This window comes from Helianthus annuus, chromosome 7 (assembly GCF_002127325.2).
Source record: "Helianthus annuus cultivar XRQ/B chromosome 7, HanXRQr2.0-SUNRISE, whole genome shotgun sequence".
NCBI lineage: Eukaryota > Viridiplantae > Streptophyta > Magnoliopsida > Asterales > Asteraceae > Helianthus > Helianthus annuus.
This window is the reverse complement of record NC_035439.2, coordinates 65,519,511-65,538,022: the sequence shown is the minus strand read 5'-3', so window position 1 is coordinate 65,538,022 and position 18,512 is coordinate 65,519,511.

Below are 18,512 nucleotides of genomic sequence, written 5' to 3'. Positions count from 1 at the left end.
TTTCTTTACCTTATCTGTTGTCTCTAAAATGAGGGCAGGTCCAGTAAGTTAAGCCTCGCCGATCTCATTCCAGCAGACTGGTGAACGACATTTTCGACCATAGAGAGCCTCGAAAGGAGCCATGTTGATGCTGGAGTGATAACTGTTGTTGTAGGAGAATTCAATCAATGGAAGATGTGAATCCCAACTACCACCAAAATCGATCACACAAGCTCTAAGCATATCCTCCAGAGTCTGGATTGTTCTTTCAGATTGACCATCCGTTTGCGGATGATAAGCTGTGCTCAGATTAAGTTGGGACCCCATAGCAGATTGCATGGTTCTCCAAAAATGAGAAGTGAAACGAGCATCTCTATCAGAAATGATGTTCAAAGGAACACCATGTCGAGCTACAATTTCATCCACGTAGATTTGAGCAAGTTTGTCAGCCGAAAAATCCTCACGGATTGGCAAGAAATGCGCTGATTTAGTAAGACAATCAACAACTACCCAGATGGCATCGTGACCTTTCTTTGTGCGCGGGAGTTTAGTAATGAGATCCATAGTAATGTTTTCCCATTTCCAAACTCGGATCTCTGGTTGTTCCAATAGTCCAGAAGGACGCTGATGTTCAGCCTTAACTTTAAGACAAGTAAGGCATTTTGATACATATAAGGCAATGTCTTTCTTCATACCAGGCCACCAATATTGAATACGAAGATCCTTATACATCTTAACTAAGCCAGGATGAATAGAATAACGAGACTTATAGGCTTCATCCATAAGCAGGGTACGAAGATTATCTTGGCTTGGGACCCACAAACGGTCCATGAAGTAATACGATCCATTGTCCTTCAGTTCAAGAGCAGGCGTTATGTGATAAGGAAATTCCTTATCCATCAAACCTTGCGAAACACAAGATTGTTGAGCCTGAGAAATACGGGCTTGGATATCGGATTGAGCTCGAATAACAGATTGGACACGAACACAATGAAGCTTAGTACGTTCCTTGCGACTCAAAGCATCGGCTACGACATTCGCCTTACCAGGATGGTAGCGAATTTCGCAGTCATAGTCATTTAGAAGTTCAACCCAACGTCGATGTCTCATGTTGAGTTCTTTCTGATTGAAGATGTGTTGAAGACTTTTGTGGTCCGTAAAAACCACACATTTTGTACCGTACAAATAGTGTCTCCAAATCTTAAGAGCGAAGACAACTACACCCAACTCAAGATCATGAGTGGTGTAGTTTTTCTCATGTATCTTCAACTGCCTTGATGCGTATGCTATGACTTTGTTTCTTTGCATCAGGACGCAGCCAAGAGCTAATTTAGATGCATTGTAATAAACGACGAAATCATCATTGCCCTCAGGCAAGGTTAGGACAGGCGCGTCGCAAAGCTTTTGTTTCAAAGTCAGAAACGCTTCCTCTTGTTTGAATCCCCAATCAAATGGCTTGTTCTTCTGAGTTAGGGCAGTTAGAGGAACTGCAATCTTCGAGAAATTTTCAATGAAGCGGCGATAATAACCCGCTAGACCGAGAAAAGAACGAACTTCAGTAGGAGTAGTAGGCGTATCCCAATCCCTAATCGCACTGATCTTTGAGGGATCTACATGAATACCTTGTTCGTTGACAATATGTCCTAAGAATTAAACCTCTTTAAGCTAAAATTCACACTTGGAGAATTTGGCGAAAAGTTGCTCTTTCTTTAGGAGTTCCAACGTAAGACGAAGATGTTGCTCATGATCAGCTCGCGTCTTAGAATAAATCAAGATGCCATCAATGAAAACGATGATGAACTTATCCAAATAAGGCTTGCAGACCCTATTCATCAAGTCCATGAAAACAGTAGGAGCATTAGTCAAACCGAATGGCATGACTGTGAACTCATAATGCCCATAGCGAGTGCGGAACGCTGTCTTGTGAATATCTTCTTCATGCACGCGAAGTTGATGATATCCAGATCGCAGATCAATCTTTGAAAAATAAGAAGCGCCTTGCAGTTGATCAAAGAGATCATCAATGCGAGGTAGGGGATATCGATTCTTGATGGTGAGCTTGTTAAGCTCACGATAATCGATACACATCCTAAAAGATCCATCCTTCTTTTTGACAAAAAGAACGGGAGCACCCCAAGGTGAAAAGCTAGGACGGATAAAACCTTTGTCAGAGAGCTCCTGCAGCTGCTTAGACAACTCTTGCATCTCGGACGGTGCAAGACGATATGGAGCTCTGGCAATGGGATTTGCACCAGGTACGAGATCAATGCGGAACTCGACTTGGCGTGCTGGGGTAGACCAGGTAACTCTTCAGGAAAAACTTCAGTATAATCCCGTACAACAGGAATATCTTGAATAGACTTACCTTTGCCCTTATCCTCTACAACATGTGCCAAAAATGCCACATAGTTCTTCCGCAGATACTTCCGAGCTTTAAAACAAGACATGAGTTTGAGACTACCAGCAGGTTTCTCACCACGAACCTGTAGGATCTCACCTGACGAAAGCGGCATGCGATTGATCTTCTCAAAACAAACTATCTCTGCGCGATACTTGGCTAACCAATCCATACCCACAATAATGTCGAAGCTTCCAAGTTGCATAGGCGTGAGGTCAATAGGAAAAAGATGGTTGTTAAGGTTCAATTGGCAGTTGTGGAGAACAGAATTAAGAACAATGGGTTCACCGTTCGCCACTTCTACTGTCAATGGTTTACCTAGTTTCGTTCTAGACATGTGAAGTAATGGTTCAAAAGATAACGACACAAAACTCTTATCGGCACCCAAATCAAAAAGAACAGATGCTGGCTGATTATTAATAAAGAACGTACCGTTCACCACATTATCATCTGCTTGTGCCTCTTGAGCGTTCATGTTGAAGACTCGACCTCGAGCCTGAGCCTGACTGATTCTGGTTGGCTAGCCTTGGGCACTGGTTTCTGTAGTGGGTCAGATCCCCACAATTGTAGCACGAACCAGGAGGAAAATGAGGTCGTGCAGCTTGGCCTTGTTGCTGAGCAAGAGGCTGAGCAACTTGTTGAACCGGGTTCTGAACTGCCTGATTCTGAGCAAAGCGACAAACACCAGCAAGATGACCTGGCTTCCCACAGTTAGTACAGATACGACACGGAAATTGTGGCTGATGGTGACCTTTGCATCTATTGCACAAAGGTGCATTCCCTGCATAAAGTTTCTTCGCTGGAGGCTGTGCGGGTTGGTTGGGAGCTGTCTGGTTAACCTGAGCAGTGACCACAAAATTTTGGGAAGCCTTACGCTTCCTTGACCCCCTTGTAGAACCAAAATCCTTTCCCTTCTTGTTTTGACCTTTCTTGCTATCTTCTTGGTCAGCTGCCTGCTTCTTACCCTTGTCACCCTTTTTGTGCAGCTTCCCCTTTCGAATCTGCGACTCAGTCAGTGTCGCTGATAACTCGATCGCCTGACGGAGTGTGGTAGGGTTACTACCAGTAATGATGTCTTGTACCGAGTCAGGTAGGCCGTCGGTGTACCTTTCGATGGCCTTGTCGAGTGAGGCAACCACTGTCGAGCAAAGCAGACTCAACTCCTCAAACCTATCAGTATATGCCCGGTGCTCGCCACTGTATTGTTTCAAGTCATCAAACTCTTTCTCCAAATCTCGCTTCTCATGACGAGGACAGAACTCCCTCATCATCAGTGCCCTAAGTTCAGCCCATGTCTGTGCTAGAGCAACTTCTGCGCCGCGATCTCTCATAACCCCGTTCCACCACGTAAGAGCCCTCCTCTGAAACACACTCGAAGAAAACTCGACCTTGTGATTGTCAGGACACTGCACGTGACGGAATGTATTCTCAATGCTCTCGAACCATTGAAGAAGCCCAGTTGCTCCTTCGGAACCACTAAACTTGAGTGGTTTAGCCGAGTTAAAATTCTTGAAGTTGCATGGAGCATTGTTGTTGTTGTTGGCTTGATTCCATTGAGCAAAGAGGTTTGGAAGTGCAGCAGCCATTTGCTGAGCAATAATTTCTGCCAGTTCGGCATTTGCTACTTGATTGTCGCGTCGAGGAGGCATTCTAAAAGAGGAAAACATGAAAGGAAACGAGTGAGATAATTGGATGAAGAGAATGAGACGAAGCAAAATTAACAAAAGCAAGGATGGTGGTTACGCATCGCAAAGCAAATGAGCGACACACAATGTCTAGTCAAAGTAAATGGGTCAAAATAATGTATCGCGAAGACATGTTCGCCTATAAGTGAACACTCACCCCAAGAGTTCCTAGGTAAGAGTGACTGGTCCGATTATGTGGATTTGTACGAACACTCTAGCCTTAGACAGAAAACCCGGGGTACAGGCATTCACTCTTCCAGTTTGCACGTGTTCACACTATTAAAACCCAAAACTTTGACGAGATTTTTGAAAATTCAAAGGGGTTCAAAACCATATAACAGAGGGTTCAAAACCTAGTAATCAATCATCCTAGAACAGATGATTAATTTTCAAAGCGGATTCAGAATCGCTATTCTCGTTATGGTTATCACCTAAGGATAGGTGAAGTGTATGTTTTAAAATCTAAACATAAGATAACTTGTGTTAGGGTCCTAGAAAGTTATAGTCTAGGTCAAAGCATTACTAATAACCTAATTCCGTATAACCATTAGCTCTGATACCAACTCTTCTGTCACACCCCGACCACGTATAACATGCAACCGCGGCGGAAACGTCGGGGAGTGTTGAGACAGAATTATTTGTTTCACAACTATGGCATACAAAGTTATATTTTATTTATCAACCACGAGTGTTACATTGTTTCAAAACAGGAAATAAAGTGTTTAGAACATATTCAAACTAAGTCTATCTTCGTTTTATGTCTCTAAGGCACAGGTCCGCCCTAGTGTCACAATCATCATCCTAAGCGATAGCTCCTGAAAACACATGTGAAAGTAGGTACGTCAGCATAAAAATGCCTGTGAGATACATAGGTTTTGTGAAAATGGGATTCATGACTTAAGTTTAAAGAAAACGTTTAATAACAGTCAGTCATGAACCTCGTGAATTGTTTTGTTTTGTAAATCATATGAAAGACGATAAGATCAGATGATATGTATAAATAAAGTGTAAGGTTAAATGAATAACCTAGTAAAATGAGTTTGCATAAGATAAGTTGTTTGTAAAAATAATGTCTTGTGAAGAATATGTTATTTGTGTAAAACGCAATATGTCTAAACTGAAATGATTTAGATAATGCTACGATAGGTAATATTATACAAACATTTATATATAAAGGAAGTACCAGCGGCGTATCCACCATGTTTGTATCATATTACATACGCCACGTTACTCAAACCATTTACCCAAACCAACCACCATGTAAATTGTTCGTGTATAAATCAATTGTCAAGTGTTATTGTGTAAACCATATCAAAATTGTTCACGTCTAATGTAAACCACCAAGTGTGTATATAATTGTCAAATTGTTTATGTTTACTGTAAATCATATAATGTGTATCCAAAATATCATGTATGGCATGTGAAAATATATCAATTGGGCCATAGGTAAAATGCACAAAAACAGGGTATTGAATTAAACATAGTTTAATTCAAAGTTATGTTTTGTGGAACAATTGCATGCTATACTGATACAAACATTTATGCGGTATTGTGAAAATTCATACATTCAAGCCTTTGTGACTGTGGTGATAGACCTTTAAACAATTAAAGGTCTACACGTATTATTGTTTATCGAATTCGATCATTCCTTCCAATCCAAACAAACCCGAGATTTCAGGAATGGGAGTTGTCAAGTCCTATGGTACCATTACCTACTAACGAGTGGCGTAGCTAATGTTAATGAATGTACATTGTATCATTTGAACAAACCAAATGTTATACCAAAATGTAAGCATGTGATGAATAATTGTACTAAGTATGCACACAATGGGCATACATAGCATAAAATGTAATGTAAAATAATGTACTAAGTATGCACACAATGGGCATACATAGCATGAAAATGTATTGTAAATCGATTGTACTAAGTATGCACACAATGGACATACATAGCATAAACACAATGAAATCATGTACTATATATGTACTAACGAACATAATAAGCATATGATATGAAAGAATGAGAGCACGAAAGTAACAAGTAGGCACATGTGTTCCACCCCAAAACAGTTTGGAAAACAATAAAAGAGGGGTCTATGTACTCACTTGAGATTGCTTTGAAGTTCTTGTATAACAACGAAATAATGCTAGAGATCACGGATATCAAACGGCACCTAATATAGGTAACTACGTTTATATAACGGACCTAAATCGGAGGATTTGGATAGAATGAGGGTTTGTAAACCAAACGAGTATGGAGACTCGTGTAATATGGTTTAACAAAGCCCACATACTAAAATGAAACTTAACCTAAGTGCTTACGACCCATTACGACCCGTTTAGGTAGCTTATGCTAACTTAACGCGTCGTTCGCGTAAAACGCGTTTGGAACGCCTAACATTGTGACCATAAGGTATAACCTCGGAAGGTTATTCCTTATACAACTATGGTCACCTAATGTGTTTGGTCGGATCCTAATGATCGACCAAATGGGTCAGGTTCGAAAGTATAAGCGATTGTTTAGATCGTTTACCTTACGACCCTATATAAGCACTATACTAAAAGTGACGAGCTAAGCATGTTAACACATGCTTAACTAAGTTTAGAAAGCAGGTTTTGTATCAAAACAAACGGTTTTGATACCCAAGAGTAGTTTGGTTACAAAATACGCAAGAATGCGCATTTTGGCCGAAACTACGACTCGTCACTGAGCCTAGATAACGTGGTAATCCGTAGGTATAGTCACTACGGACTATAACCATCGTGATCACGCTCACGTTATGAAGTTCCAACGAACTTCGTGTTGACCATAGGCTGGTCAACGCAGAAACTCAAACAAAACTTTGACTTTCGGACTCGAAAAGCGAATAAAAGAATGAAAGAACACTTACGAAGGGTCCCCGAAAGCTAATCTCGATCCAGGAGCTCAGGTATGAAGCAAAGGCCTCAACTTAGAGCTTTAGATCAGATTTTGTGGGTTTTTAACCAAAAGGGGGGGGGGTATTTATAGGAAAAGCAAGACCGTTAGGATCGTTTCTTGAATATCGTGCCACGATCCAATCCGTACACTTGTCGCAATGTTGTGGTGGCTTATTTTGCCCCCACCATAGGGTTTTGACACGTGTCGTTGCCCTTTGGGTGATCGAAAGGGTGCTGCAAGTAGATTAAACATTGAATCTGGTCTGTAAGTCTGACGCGGCCCATGTGAGGATTTAGTCAGGGCTTACGCGCCCCGCCTGGAGTCCAGATCAGAAAATAAGTTTCATAAATGACAGTTTAGGTCCCTGTTGTGGTTTAAGGCCATTTCCGACACGTTCAAGGCCCATTAAGCCATCTTTAAGGCCCTAAGATGATGCCTAAACATTGAGGACATGAAACATGCTCAAAAATATGTCGGATGTTGGTTCGTTTGGCCGTACGATCGCGATGTTCGGTTAATTACGACGGAATGCGCATAAGCGCGAAAAACGATCCAAAATGCGTGACGAATGGATTTTTCTCATGCCAAACACTAAGGCATAATATTAGGATGCTTACATAAATTTTTGGATGTCCGGATGTATTCAGAACGTAAGTTATGCGCGAAAGTGCAAACTTGTGCACTTTTTGACACTTTTAGTCCCTGAATGACCCAAAAGTTTATTTTAGCACACCGAACCTCTCAAAGCCTATTTCTAAGCTATGTAAAGGATATTTAAAGTGCGTTTAACTTATGGTCCGGAATGTTTGTTACAGTTCAAATTGGCATACTTTCGCAGTTTGTCAAGTTTAGTCCCTGTAAGCGAATTAACTTGTTTTTGCCATACCAGAGCCTTCAAAACTTATTTCTAAGTTATGTAAAGGTTATGTAAGGTATGTTGAGTATATGTTGATGTTCCGGAGTATTTGTCGCATTAAACTGAGTACGTTTACGCACCAGTTTGCGTATAATTCTCCAGAAAGCGATGTAGAGTTTGAAATTGAACAAAAGTCAAAACATGAAAAATGTAAAGCACAACCAAACAAACATTGGGATCAAATAACATTGTTTTATTGATAATTGAACTGTTCATAATGATTTCAAGCACAAATGTTACACGCGTTGACCCAGCTTTGACGCGGGCCGCGTAAGCTCTGTCTGTTCTTTACGCGGGCCGCGTGGAGACCAGATTTCAGCCCTATATAAAGGAGGCAACGGGCCTTCAGTCTGCTCGTTCAATTTTCTTTTCTTGATCTTAATTTCTGAATAGTAGAAGTAATACCGGGGCATTATACCCCCTAAATAGCGAGGTTCTGCTACGATGTAAGTATTATAACCCCTGGATACGTATTAGATACTCTGCCCGATTGATCTAGGGTTCCGTAACGGCTGTCGTGGTTCTGCCCGACGTAGTCGTTGGAATGCCGTCTCGGGGAGGGTATTACTAATGTTAAAATGGGTTATTATACTAACACACGTGCATTTGTGTAATTTATAGATTAATTCCAGGAAATCTTTACTGAAAACCCTAAAATAGCAATGTGAGTAATCCTCTTTTTGTTAACTGTTTTTACAAAACCTTAAATACTTTTCCATGCGAATAACAGTTATTGAGTATTTGTAAGAATACAATTACAGTCGGTAAATTTGGGGTTTTGTATACAAAATTTGTTACCACCTGGTAAAGGAGTAACATGACCATAAGTCGGAACGACATTACCGTGTGGTGGTAATTGATATAACTTGGAAACAAATGTAATTGCGAATGCACCCTCAATACTGTTCACTGTGACTTTTTTTATGTAAACTTGATTAAACTGGGATTTAGTCACCAGTATTTCCCACTGACAAAATGTTTTTAAAACGCGTTTCAGGTAACAAAATGTGAAAGCCAAATAGAAGCCAGCTGGACAACACTGAAGGCTTGGAAAAGTGGCAATAAAGTTACCTAAAAAGAAATAGATGTTTTTCTTAAATAAAATAGGGTGTATCCCTATGCAATTATGTACTGAAAACTTGGGTTTTACCCATGTGTTTAATATTATAAATGTGGTGGTTTACTCTGATAAAATATTTCCTAACTACGGTCCTGATGAAAATTTCCGCTGCCAAATTGAATAATTAACGTGATACCATCGAAACTGGCTCACGGCCGCCCGTTCCCGGGGATTTGGGATCGGGGGCTGTGACAATTGTCTCGTCTACCCAGAGCTCGAGTAACGGCATTGTCTATCAATACCTGCAGTTCTGCACCAGCTATGTTGATTCTGGTGGTATCATGATTTTCCAGAGGGTGACTGTTGACTTCTTCAGACTCTGCCATGTAGCTTGATTGCTACATGAAATAATGATATCGATTTATTCAGAAGTCTATAACAGTATTATCATTCTTGATGATTTATTAACCATGGTATTAATAAACCATATTGGTTAATTTGTTAAGCAATTTCATTTAGGATTTTCATTATAATAATCCTTAGTTATAATTAAAATATAATAATGGCACAAAAGGCCAAGTCACAGGGACAATTTAAATTACAAGCCAAGATCTTATAGGATCGAGGCATTGAGGCTTGAATCATAGTTCATTACCTCTTCTTGACAGGGAGTCGTAGACTACAACTGTCTTTGGTCTCAAAGGACATTAATTATGGCCCGTAGGCACTTCATCACTAATGGATGATTAAATAAATTAGAGATAGGGATTGGAAGAATCCAATAATAGGATGACTTATGCGATTTTATCGAATCACATTTGCCAGGAGTGTTAACATGTTTTCAGATGTTAACAAGGATCTGAATCTTTTAGATAGGTTTTACCATCTTGGCCATGTCTGAAATGACATGTAGGCTAGGTTATACCTTTAAGATTCTTTTTAATATTTAACGCAGAGCAATCATAAATTGAGATGTTTTAGGACATATTATATATGTTACAATTTCTAAAAGAACTTCTCATAAAAGTCTTAAAATTACAACAATGCCCTAAACGGGTCTTTAAAGAAATAGCGTTGTCCACGTAGGGACTAAAAAGATAAATATGTCCTTATAAGGACTATTAGAGAAAAGGAATACAACAAAAGAAGTTTCTTCTTCATCTTAGTCCTGAAAGTCTCCTCCTTGGTTCACTGTGTGCGGTATGGTTACTGAAGGTCTTGGCGGGTAGTCGAAATCTTCCACACTAGGAACCTTAGCAGAGGTGGAATCCAAGGATTTCCATGGTTAGCAAATAATATGGATCACGGATAGGGTCAGGACAGGTATAATCCAAGTTTGGGATTCCAAGATTTGGAGGTAAGAAATATGGATCATTTGGGTCCATAGGTATCATCTGTAGGATCGTTTTCGGCCCTGATTGAGTCGATCAGAAGAATTCCTATCCAAAACAAGAGGCGGAAACTAATGCTTTGGTGCTATTTCAGCTAGATTCACTTTAAACTGTTGTTGTATTGATCTTGATAGCAGTTACAAGCCCTGACAACACTTTGGCAGCACTTCGTGGCTTACCGGAAGACAACACCTATAACTATGCATATGGTTTCGCTCTTACAACCTATATATAGGTGAGCAGGTTTCGCTCTTACATACATGCCATATGAGCGAAACCTCACCATGACCAAATAAGCGAAACTAGCACTTGACACATGAGCGAAACCTCATGACTGTCACATAAGCGAAACCATCATGACTGACACATAAGCGAAACCTAGTCTAACATATGTTTCTTGGATTTCGTGCCATGTTCTAACCTATACCCTAATAGACTCGATACAAGACGTAGTCGACAGACGTAGTGCACCAATTTTTCAACCTTTTTCTCAACACGTGGCTCCTCTGATTTTGTGGAATCAGATTCATCACCAAAACTGTTACCTGAACCTTTCACAATCCATTTTTGATTTTTTACATTTTCCTTTCCTTTCAAAACACTCTTTGAACATTCTCCCTTCTCAAAGATCGAATTTTCAAAGCCAATGAACTTTCGGGTTTTCAGTTCAGGTTCTCTTTTCAATCTTCTTTGGAACAACATTCTTCTTCAGTTCTTCTTGCTTCTTGGCAAGGAATTCCAGATTTGTCTGCTTTCTGAATCCTTGTTCTTTCTCAGCCTCTGTTGTTTTCCCTGAAACAAACATAGTTTTTGGTTTATAAACTTTTTCATTTTTATAGTTTTTCGGTTGATTAAATCATAAACCTTTCTTTTTGAAATTACGATTATGGTTTGGTTTCTTTTGGAAACTATAACCACAATTGTAACCCATTTTCTTGTTAATTCTTTGTTGTTCTCTTGAAGTGTATTGTTTAGGTTTTCCAATAAGATTTAAATCTTTTATTTCAGAAATATTAATTTCTGTGATTTTGAAAACCTTTTGAATCATTTCAAATCTGACACTTCTTATTGGAAAAGCTTCATCAGAATATAATTTGTCAGAATCTTTCAAAGTATATGCCACTTTGAATGATTCATCATTCAAATTAGATTTTGATAGCAAAAATTGTTTGTCATAAACCCGTTTGTCCTTTTTGATTGTTGGCGTTGACGCATCAGACTCAGACTTTGACTCGGGTTTGGACTCCATGTTTAACTCCTCACTGTCATCTTTATCTAACACCTGATCGACCACAGTTTTTATCAACTTTGACTCATGATCAGTGTCGGATGACGTGTATGTGACATCAATATTTTCTGGCAAGTTATCCGATGGCCCAGACTCCCATTGTAAGTTTATTGCTTTTTCGACTCTTTCGGAATTTGGATTTCGAGGTGAATATCCATTTTTTGACCGGAGGCGGACATCTATTGTAGACCATACTTGGTTTCTTACTAGAAGTCTTCACATTATCTTCATCTTTTGTCACAGATTTCTTTTCTTCGGACGTCTTCACTCCTTCAAACGTCTTCAAATTCTCCACAACCGGATAAATCCTGTCAACAACAAAAGTAGAACATGAGTAACTTTCTAATAACTTTCTAACTTTCTCAGTTTCTATCTTTTGTGTTGCTAACTTCAACTCCAGATCAGCACATTTCTTTATATGAAAATTGGCATCATCAAGTTGTCTCAGGTACGCTATCTTCAGTGTATTCATTGCCACAGCTTGTTCACCGTTTGAATCAGTATATTTGTTGATTTCTCTGTTCATATTATAATAGGATTCTTTTAATCTGTTTATATTGTGCAGCAACTCATTGTTCGGCTTGATTAAAGAATCACAATTCATGCACTTTTCAGGAACTTTGACAGGTTCTTCATCAACTTTAACTTCAAATTCAGGAACATCTTTGATTGTTCTGTTTGATCGTAAAAATTCAGCTCTTCTCTTTTTCTCAGCTTCAGCTTCAGCTTTTAATTTCTCTTCCTCTTCTTCCTCTTCTTCAAGCTTTCTCCGTCTTGCTTCAGCAGCTTCCATTACTTTTCTGCACTTTTCGGCACATTTCAAATCATAGGCACTTGCAATGAAAGCGTTAACATTTGAAGTGTTTTTGGACATCTCTTTGGCCATAATTTCTTGATCTGGGCAAAAATTGTCCCAACAAAAACCTTCAGCCAACTTTTCATCATCTTGTTCTGCCAAACACACTTTGCTGTTTGTTGGAAGATACTTATCCCATGTAAAATTATCATATTTGCTCTGATTAACTAGACATGCTCTTTTTGAACCTTCAATCACATCTCTCCTGTGTGCAGTTTGTGCCTGATGCGGTACTGGTGATGTGACTTGATGATAAATCGCCTTTTTGTGATAATCGTTGTTTCCAAAAGGATTCTGGGCTCCACTAGCTTCACGATTTTTGCACTCCCTCTTGAAATGCCCCTTTTCCCTGCAACGAAAACATGTAACTTTAGATTTATCAAAGCCTAAAGTTGAAACATTTGCATCACGGAAATCATCTCTTCCTGTAATTTGTTTAAACTTCTCAGCTCGTCTCAACACACTAGCCATGCACCATTTAATATCCATCAATTCCATTTCCTCCGCATCAATTTGATCGTAATCCTCTTTCGTGAGCATTGGATTACCGATCTTTTCGGCCACAAAACTACTATAGGATTCTAAAATCATTCCCAATAAAAACATTTGATTTTTAGCAACCTCTTCAGTGTAATCTTGATCATTTTCAAGACTTAGAACAATATTGCACTGAAGTTTTCTTCCATTCTTTGTTACTGAAATATTTGGATCAAATGATGAAAACCTTGTGCTGCTTGATCCTTGGGATGATTTCTTTTCAGAAGAGTCTTTCACACTGAAAGCAGTTTCAATTTTCGGAGAATGATTTGTCGTTCCAGTAACACCACTTTTGTAATACAAGCTGATGTCCTGTTCTGCATCATAGTTCTTCATCCTAGCTATCTTCCTCTGCTCCATCTCTTGAGCTTCCAGGTGTTTGATGAAATCTCCCAATGTCATATTTTTATAATCCTTTCTGTTAGCTCTCAGCATCATCAGAAATGTTCCCCAAGTTTCATGTGGTAGCGCATCTGCAAGTTTTTCAATCAATTCATCAGTATCTTTTTTAATTCCAAGTTTTGTCATATTTCTCACCAAGTTACAATATCTATCAATTATTTGCTTGGTGTTTTCAGATTTCAAACCACGGAATAAAGCAAATTCTTTCTTCATAAGAGACATTTTGTTTTTGAGCATATCATCACTTCCAACAAATTTTGCTTCCAATTCTGTCCAGATTGAATAAGCAGTTCCATCATGTTGAAGCAGTATCAAGATATCTTCTTTTATCGCTTGCTGAAGCAGACTCACCATCAATTTCTCATCTCGATATTTCTTTTTATCTTCCGTACTCATTTCTCGAATTGTTAACTGCACACCATTTGTAGTGGGTCTAACATATGGTTCCTCAGTTTGTTCCCACGCATCCAAATGATAAGCTTCAACCCAATTTCCAAACCGTTCGGACCATGCATTGTAATCATCAATATCCATGAGTTTAGGCGGTTTCTGAGACGTCCCGGTTTCGTTTTCAAGTAAAGCATTCTGTGTGATTGTGATCGGGCTAGCAAAGGCATTATAGAATTCAGTGTCCGTTGTTCAAAGTTCACAAGTTTATAAATTTCCAAGCTTAGGCAAAATTGATCCTTGGACCGAAACTCCAAATGTCACAATGAGCGAAACTACTGAATGTCACAATAAGCGGAATCCCAAGATGACACAAAAGTGAAACTCTAAGTGCCTTATGAGTGAAACCCTGAGTTGTACAGAAAAGCGAATCCCTAAATGCCACTGGAGCGAAACCTCAAGTGTCTTAAGAGCGAAACCCTTTGAGCGAAATCAAGTTCTTGAACCCTTGGAGCGAAACCCTATAGTGTTACAAAAGCGAAACCTAAGTGTCACTATAAGTGAAACCTTGTGTTGTCACAAGAGCGAAATATGCTTGTCACAAGAGCGAAATAGGCTGATGACGTCACTTTTTGCACGAGTCCATATGAGCGAAACCTCGAAAATCCTAAGTTCTATATCGATTTTAGCTTTGAAACTTTCAAGGGTTTAGTAATACATGATTACGAGTGCTGTGTGTGAATTTGAGCTGGTTTTACCGTGAAAAATTTTAAAATTTTGAAGAAAGTGTAGAAAATCAGAATAAATGCAGCTGAAATGGCAAGAACTCTTCCTCCTGAGCTCTGATACCACTTGTAGGATCGTTTTCGGCACTGATTGAGTCGATCAGAAGAATTCCTATCCAAAACAAGAGGCGGAAACTAATGCTTTGGTGCTATTTCAGCTAGATTCACTTTAAACTGTTGTTGTATTGATCTTGATAGCAGTTACAAGCCCTGACAACACTTCGGCAGCACTTCGTGGCTTACCGGAAGACAACACCTACAACTATGCTCATGGTTTCGCTCTTACAACCTATATATAGGTGAGCAGGTTTCGCTCTTACATACATGCCATATGAGCGAAACCTCACCATGACCAAATAAGTGAAACTAGCACTTGACACATGAGCGAAACCTCATGACTGTCACATAAGCGAAACCATCATGACTGACACATAAGCGAAACCTAGTCTAACATATGTTTCTTGGATTTCGTGTCATGTTCTAACCTATACCCTACTAGACTCGATACAAGACGTAGTCGACATACGTAGTGCACCAACATCATCTTTGGAGTGGGAGCCTCAGGGACTGCTGTTATGGGCTCCTCTGATGTTGGCTTCTCAATTGAAGTTTCAAAAGTCTCAGATAAGGAATTTAGAACATGGTTAATGGTTTCAATTGGTTTGATTTTGGGAATGGGTCCAAAAAGATCCTTCCTCCATACTGGTCGTATGCTTATTCGAGTTGTGGTACAAAGCTTACCACTCTTAAACTTCGGGTTTGAAGAACTTCTACCAATGGCAGGTTTACTCGGCGACATGATCCTGAAATGCACAAATATCGAAAACAATTTATACTTATTAAGGATGAGATTATTCCTAATTCAAGTCTAGACTCGAAGTCGAGGAATGTGCCAACTGTGTCATTGAGATTAAACACAAAAGGCTAGTGTTTAATTCACTCAATGTTGGCTCTGATACCAACCTGTCACACCCCGATATTTCCACATATTACCGGTGGGCCCGGTGGGGAGTATCATGACGTAGTTGATATCATCATAGACAAATTATCGCAGTTTAATACACAGCGGAAGCAAAAGAAAATAACATTACAAACCGAAGAAAAGTAATATCAAGTATTACAAAAACGGTTGTAAAAGATCCACAGGCGGATCAAAGATAAAAGGAACATTGTTCAACAGATTCTTAACATCTAAGCTTGCAAGACTCTTTATTGATGCTAGGAGAAGCCAGCCTATTTCGATTAGTACCTGCAGTTAACCTTTTTGGGAAAATACGTCAGTTTTCACTGGTAAATACAATTAACCGACTCATTTTGAAAATGTTTAAGAAAATTGATTTGAATGCACAAGGCACAAAATATCTTTTATAACTTGGGATAATTATTTAAAAATAATCTTGTAAAAGAATTACATGTTTATTATACGTTCAGTAGCCCGAGCTGAAAACCGGGTTAAAGATTAATAAACACACCACATAATATATCCCGCGGCGAGTTATTCTCGAACAGGCGAGTATATTATTTTTACATACACACTGGCAGGTGTATGCCTACACCCCGTGCTTAAGTCGTGGCCATTTCAATGAATGAGCCGAGGATATCCAGGACATGGTCATTAACCCTCCAAAAGCTTAAAATAAACAAAATAGATTAAACGGGTTATCTCAATAAATTAACCTTCATACGATTAAAAATTCAATACCCGACCAAGCGGTATTTTATATACCGTACCCCAAACCCGTATAAAGGAAAATAAGTTAAAAGTATTTACCTGAGCAAATTATTCAATTTATCCCAGCCGTATACAATTGGCAAATGCAGATATCTTTTACTGGGCTCCTAAATCTGGAACGAAGGTTTTAATAACATATTAGATTCCTAACGGGTCTTAATTAAGCCTAAGCTTAGACCGGTTAGTTTTGAAGGAAGATATACGGTTCAAAATGCAAGATTAAGCGAAGACCAGATTAGAATGTGGTTTAGACCCGACAGGTTTAAAGACTTGTATAATATGGGTAAACTAAACACATTCTGGATTTTGAGATAAAAATGATAAGGTTTGACCCGTTTCGGTCAATTTATGCAAACTAGTTACATAAACCGTACCGAACGCGAAAATGCATAACGGGTAACCATAAGAGTCATATACAGGTTTCCTAAGTTAATATGTTGTGATATCAGTAAGATACCTTCCATTATGCCCAAAACGAATTTAAACTCAAATTAAGCCTCGTAGGGGTATTTTGGTCATTTTAAAGGTTATAAAAGGGATTAAATATTAATATGAGGTTCAGGTCTGATATGATCAGTAAAAATACTTAATTTAATAAGTTATATTAGTAGGGTATTGCATATATGTGAAATTTATCATTTATAACCAAACTATGCACCGAAGGGGCATTTTGGTAATTTCACATAAGCTTTAAAGGTCAAATCTGGAAATCTGAGTTTAAAACTTTTGCTTACTGTTAAAGTATAAAAATTTACTAAAAACATCAGTAGGTATTAAGTCTTATATGTTTAAAATAGTTTTAACTCATACTATGCGTTTTAAACGCGTAAAAAGTCGCTTTTAAGCGATTTTCGGGTTATATAAGAAAAGTTGATATTTTTATCATTCCAGAAGGCTTAAAATATTTTATTTATCATATAAAATCAGCAACAAAAAGTTTGGTATCAAATTGTTATGTAAAACTCATTTTATTAGTAAAAAGGGTATAACCGACAATTACCGAATTAAAGCAAAAACCCTATGTTATGCTCAGCTTAAAAATAAATAAAAATCTTCAAAAATCTCAAAATATTATATTACATCAGTGGGTAAAAAGATTGGTGTAAAAAAATTGGGTTTAGATAGGCTATATGCTAATAATGCCGTTTAATGAATAAAAAGCTTTCAATTTACGCTATTAAGCATAACTCCTAATCTAGACCTCAATCTGATGTCAAATTTTTAGGGCGAGTTTATAAATCAGTAATAAAGGTTTTTAACCTCTCACATTTTCAAAAATCTCGTTTTAAGGAAAAAAGGGCATAATGGTCAACCTTTAGGCATATAACGGAAACATGCAAATGAATCGGATAAATTAGGAACCAAGTTGTATAATCACAGAGGGTTATACTAACATATAACCTGGTCCTAATGGAACTCTAAGGCATGTCTAAACTAAGCTAAGTCGGTTCAGAACTGAAAATCAAAGCAAAAGTCTACTTTTGCGACTTTCGGTTCCGAACCGAGCCTAAACTCAAAATTGTCGGGTTGAACATGCTTAGACATGTTCTTACATTAATTACCAAGTTATATGAGTGATAAAACAGGTTTCATGGCTTCTTCATTGTTAATTATGTGTTTATTTGAAAATTAGCTTTCTGTTGACTTTTTACAATTAAGTTTGACCCGACAATTGACCTAGTTAGAGTGGAAATCAGAGGGTGCCCTTTTAAGGGTTTATTACCCACTTAATTACCAACTCATAGCTACTTTCAATTCGAGAAATGACTGGACCATTAGTGATTAATCACTAAGTCAAATCTTAATTATGACGGTTTTGACTTTAGGTCATTAAACTAATAAAACACGAATTAGAGAGATTAAGGATGCTTACTGAAGTACTTAGCACGATTTAGGAGCTTAGTGAATCTTGCTTGAGGTCCAGAGAGCTCCAGAAATTCAGTTTAAATGATTTTCAAATGAATGCAAAAATGTTGCAACTTGGAACTCGTTATATAGCATTTAAAACCTCACAAGATTGCTCCACACAAGTCTAGGATTGATCCCAGATGAGTCCAAGTGCCCCCTATGCATGAAATACCACTGGTGCAACCCCTGGGATCGAATACCATGCATATAAGTCGGTTTAACCTGCTGTAACAGGCATCTGCCATGTTTTTGGACGCTGGCAGGTTTT